We start from the raw sequence: 6,000 nt of genomic DNA on the forward strand, positions 1-6,000 counted from the left end.
CAAAGCTCTTTCATTCTGCAGTTTCTAATTTGCATGAGTGTGTCTAATTAGTACTTTCTGGATAATGTTACAGCACACAAGCCCTGTTGCAAGTCAGAAAATCAATGACATCGATTGTTATTGAAACATTGTACCTGATCTTGACTGTGATCGGTCCCCAGCCATTGGTACCTGTATGCATCCCAGTTGTGCCTGCCTATTTGCCGGTCATATCAAACATTCCCGCTTCAGCATTTTCACAGGTATTGTACCCGAAATCTTCCACGGTTACATCGATGGCTGCATCGATACAGCGTCTTACACTCAGGCTGACCTGGAACAGAACATCGACTTCACCCACAACTTCCACACCGCTATGAAATTCACTTGATCGTTCTCACAGCCCTCCTACAACTTCCTCGACCACCCCATTCCCATCTCCAGTGACAAAATTCAAACGGACGTCTACTATATATACCCATAACTACCTGAACTGCATCTCCTCCCACCCCGTATTCAGCAATAACTCCATCCCAATCTCACAATTGATCCAAATCCGCTGCATCTGCTTGGATGCAGACACATCCCAATCGCAAGCATCCCAGGTGTCGACCTGTTTTGAATATCCATACAGCCCTCCACCGCAACACCTCCTTTCCCGTACCACCACTCTGAACACACTCCCTCCATCCACGATAAGAAAAGAGTGTCCTATGTCGTCCTACCGCCCCACCAGTCTCTGCCTGCAATGCATTATCCTCAAACACAACCACGAACCCAAACAAACCTCACAGTCAGGAACATCTTCCTGTCCCCACCCGTGTCAGGTTTCTGCAAGACCCGTTCCCTCCATCATTCCTTAGTTCACTGCACCTTCTCTCCCCCGCTGAACCCTCAGGTAACGTGCCCTGCAACCAGGAAAATGCAAACAAATTCAAGTATGCCAACTACATCACCTCCCTCCAGGGCTCCAAACATACCTTCCAGATGAGACAAAAAATATTCTGCTTCTCTTCCAACTTAGGATAATGCATCAGAAGCTCACAATGAGGTCCTCTCGACATCGGGGAGACAGAGTCTAAACTTAGGGAACAGCACACCGAATTTCACAGGATGGTCCGCAGCGTACGACCGGACTTCCCAGTCACTGCCATTTTCAATTCCCCAGCCTTTGACTTTCCAACATGCCCATCTTTGGCCTATTCCATGTCCAAAACAAACCGCAGCGTCAATTGGAGAATCAACACTTTATCCTAAGGTTAGGCATTCTACAGGTCGGAGGATTCAACACTGAGTTTGACAATTCCAACTAACCTCACTCCCAATCTCCCGACTCCCCACCCAGCCCCTTCTCCTGACTGGCACTTCTCGCTGTCAACAAATGGATTCATTCATCCCATTAACTAAACAGGTCATACACTTTATCTTCCATCATGTATCCTCACTTCGCCACTCTTACCCCGGCTACCCCTTCAGCTGCAGCTAACCCATACCACACCCAGTCCTGAACAATGGTGAACCCGAAATGTCGACTTCTCCACCTCCTGATGCTGCCTAGCTTGCTGTGTTCGTTCACACTCCTGCCTGTCTAATTTGAATTCCAGCATTTGCAGTTCATTCGTCTCTTGACTGTAATGACCAGACATTTGATCTGGAAATGAGGAGAGAGAAATTTAATGGAACACACTGCATCTCAGACTTTATAAGTAGGAGGGATTTCACTGAAATATACGTTCAGCAACATGTATTTGGCACTGATTTTAAATTTCTAGCAATTTCACATTCACATGACCGACCCACCAGAAAGCACAGAAAGTTACACTCAGAATGGAGGTGTCTGTGATTCTTCAACATGGATTCTATACTGTCAAATGCCTGAGGTCATCAGGTCAATGGAGAAGAATCCAAACTATTTGATTGCCATCAATTGCTGACTCCTTCATTCATCTGTCTCCATGGTAGTTCTGTCGGGATCAATGTCAGTGTTCCTGTTCTGTCTGCTAGATGTAATCAACTTCTACTTAGATGTTTAAGAGTTGATAAGTAAGGTTGCGGATGATGAAACCTTTTATGCGGTGGTAAATAATGAGGAGAATAACTAGAGATCACAATAGGACATAGAGATTTGTCATAAGGGCTGTATCATTAAAAATAAAATTCAAGCAAAATAAGTGTGACGTGTTGTATCTGGGCAGACAAACAAGACAAGAGAAGACACAATGAATGGTAGACCTCCAAAAAGCATGCCAACCATCCCAGACGTCCGTGGGCAGGCGCTAAAGTGGGGAGGTTAGCATATAGGGCAGTTGCAAATAAGATGTTTAAAATTAGAAGGTGCAAAGATAGATTTGACACCAACGAAGGTTTCTTTTGAAAGAGAGATCAATAACGAAATGGTCAAAAGTTTACCACTGGGGTCGAAAGCTACAAGGCAATCTGAGAACCAGAAATCTTTTTATTTGTTAAGCCAGACGCTAATCAGAATCTAGAACAGTCTGCCTGTCATGCAGGATGAGACAGGCGACCTCAGAACACCGAAAACAATCTAAATGTGTACTTACAATGCCCAACTATACAAGACAATGGGCCAAATTTGTCACATTTGCCCAGAATAATATGTGGTTGCTGTTGAGCAGCTTAGATTCTAAAAGCCAAAAAGCCAGCACCTGCATTCTTCACCTCCTTGGATCCCAAATACTGGTTGATCAATCAATCTTTCTCCAGGTTTACCTTTACAGGAAAGACTGTCCAGCAAATGCAGCCTCAGAGAGAGAATTCAGTCTCTATCAATCATGTGTTACTTGCACGGAGACTACCTGAGTCTTGTTAGAGTTAGAACAGCGATGTAAGGAGAAGATATATTCAAATGGTCTGTGTCGAATGAGATTGCTGATTGGAAGGCATGTACAACTTCTTTGGTTGAGAAGTTGAAAATGCCAATGCAACAGTTAGTTGTTGACTGCTTCACAATTTCCAAAATTAATTTAAAATTTAAACAAGTAGCTTAACTCAGACTGATGCTACTTGTGTAAAGATCTCTATTAACGTTAGGGTCTTAGTTACAGTCAGAATATGCATTACCGTCAGTATTTCTTAAATGTCAGAATATCTAACAGTTTCAGAAAATTCCATAATGCAAAGACTTCTGCAGGTTTCCAGGCCTCTGGTTGAATCAATGCCTCTGTGAGTTCTGAGCCTGTTTGGGCATCGGTATCTACATTAGTGTGATGTTTCCTGTTGTGATTAGACCCTCTGTCAGTGTCAGCATTTTGTTGCAATGAGTCATATCATTTTTCAGCAAAGTCCTGAGCCTTACCAGTGACTACAGAACAGAGGCTGAGCTAGTTTACTGACTCCATTTTCTCAAAGAATTAACTGTAATTTGTGTTTGAGCCGAAGGTTACAAATCACTTCTGCCATCCTCCCAATCTTCCCATGCACTGTTTATGGTCCAACCATCAGAAAACTGAGATACACGCGAAGGCCAGCATCAATAGTCATATCTCTGTTTCTCATATTGTAGTCCAAGTCCCCAAGAGGGCTGTCATTTGAAAGTTAATTGGTGTATGTAGTCAGGAGCGATTTTGAGAAAGGAAAACCTGACACTTGGCTTCTCTCGGATAAACCTGAATTGCTTAGTGGACCATCTCGCTGAAAGGAGTGGCGTCAAGGTTTCAGAGAACTGGCAGTGGTGTCCAGACAACCAGAGCACCAGATGGTGCCAGCTTATCCAAATATATCACATTTTGTCAGTTTATTCTCAATGGTGAGGAACACTGGGCAGCAATGCGTAGAAATGACTAACTGTAGATGACAAGCTACACTCACCCGATATTATCCATTATAATATTCTGTGAAATTTGTAATTCTCTTTGAAAAATAAATAAGGGCTTAAACCTTTCGTAACATATTCAAGTCTTCTTACACGTCGCTGCTCAGAGATTCTTGCAGTGGCTGTCTCTCTTCCTACAGGCACCAGCATATAGCAATGGCATGTATGACTGAGACAGGTATTCTTGCAATTTGGGACACGGCAAAATGCCACATATTATATTCATTCATAACGGCTGCTTCCAGAGATCGAAACAATAACGAAAATGAGAAACAAGGGCAATATGTGCCAATTAAAGGAAATAAGGTGTTTTAGCTTTGGCGACTGCAGGCACGAGATAAATCAACAGCAACAGGGAGCACGCATCAGAAATGCATCAAGCCATATCAGAAGCAGCTCGAGCGTACATTAGCGAGACGTCTGGAAATTCACCACATATAAGAAATAAATACGTCTTTTATCAGGGACAAATCAAGCTTTCAACGGATGCGAATCGATCCATACAATAAATAACATTGAGACAAAGCAGAGCATAGCCACCTGTTAGAAGGGACAATAGAACATATAACACAGAACAAAGAACAATACAGCACAAAACAATTCCTTCGGCCATCGATGTTGCGCGGACCTATTAACGATTCTCAGCTCGTCCCCCTACAATATCCCATCATCGTCCATGTGCTTATCCAAGGATTATTTAAATCTCCCGAATCTGGCTGAGTTGCCTACATTGGCAGATTGGGCATTCGCCCCCCTTAACGCTCTCTGAGTAAAGAAACAGCCTCTGACATCTTTCTTACCCCTCAATTTGTAGTTATGTTGCCCTTCTACAAGCTGATGTCATCATCCTATGAGGAAGACTTTCACTGTCTACCCTATCTAATCCTCTGATCATCTTGTATGTCTCTATCAAACCCCTCTTAGCCTTATTCTTTCCAATGAGAACAGACCAACGTCTCTCAGCCTTTCCTCATAAGACCTTCCCTCCAGAAAAGACAACATCCTGGTAAAGGCCCTCTGCACCTTTTCAAATGCGTCCACATCCTTCCCGAAATGTGGTGACCAGAACTGTACACAATATTCCAAGTGTGGCCGCACCAGCGTTTTGTTGAATTGCAGCATGATATTCCGGCTTCAGAACTCAATCCCTCTACCAATTAAACCTAACACACCTTGTGCCTTCTTAAAAGCACTGTCAACCGAGTTGGCAACTTTCAGGAATCTATGTACATAGGCTCCAAGATACCTCTGCACATCCACATTAACACGAATCTTTCCATTGACCCAGTACTCTGTCTTCCTGTTATTCTTTCCAAAGTGCATCACTTCACATTTAGCTGCATTGACGTCCATTTGCCACCCCTCTGCCCGATTGTGCAGTTTATCCAAGTCTTGCTGCACCCTGTAACATTCTTCCAAACTGTCCACTACTCGACCGCCTTTTGTATTATCTGCATTTTTACTAATCCATCGAACTATACCTGCGTCTAAGTCATTAAAGAAATATCACAAATATCAGTGGTCCCAAAACATATCCATGTGGCAAACCAGTAGGAACTGGACATCAGGCAAAGTATTTGCCATCAACCATCACTCGCAGCCTTCTTTCTAATCCAAACTGCAAAATCACCCTCAATTTCATTTCTCTACATTTTCTCCAACAGCCTACCATGTGAAACCTTATCACAGGTTTTATTGAAGTCCATGTATACCACGTCAACTGCGCTACCCTCATCTACATGCTTGGTCACCTTCTCAAAAAAACTCAATGAGGTTTGTGAGGCTCGACCTGCCCTTGACGAAACCACGTTGACTACTTGAAATCAAATTGTTGCTTGCTAGATGATCATAATTTTTATCTGTTATAATCCTTTCCAAAATCTTTCCTAGTACATAAGTAAGACTCGCTGGCCTATAACTACCTGGGTTATCTCCACTGCCTTTCTTGAACAAGGGCACAGAATTTGCAATCCTCCAGTCCTCTGGTACTAAACCTGTGAACAATGACGACTCAAATATCAAAGCCAAAGGTTCTGCTATCTCCTCCATAGCTTCACCGAGAATCCTCGTATAAATCCCAATCGGCCCAGGGAACTTGTGTACTTTCACTCCTTCTCGACTTGATACCAACTATTTGTATCTAACATTAGTAATTTCCAGTCTAATATCTCGTACCTCATTCTGCTCTT

Source organism: Chiloscyllium plagiosum, unplaced genomic scaffold (genome assembly GCF_037043375.1).
Source record: "Chiloscyllium plagiosum isolate Xiang-an unplaced genomic scaffold, Cpla_swu_hap1 HiC_scaffold_52, whole genome shotgun sequence".
In the NCBI taxonomy this organism is placed as follows: domain Eukaryota; kingdom Metazoa; phylum Chordata; class Chondrichthyes; order Orectolobiformes; family Hemiscylliidae; genus Chiloscyllium; species Chiloscyllium plagiosum.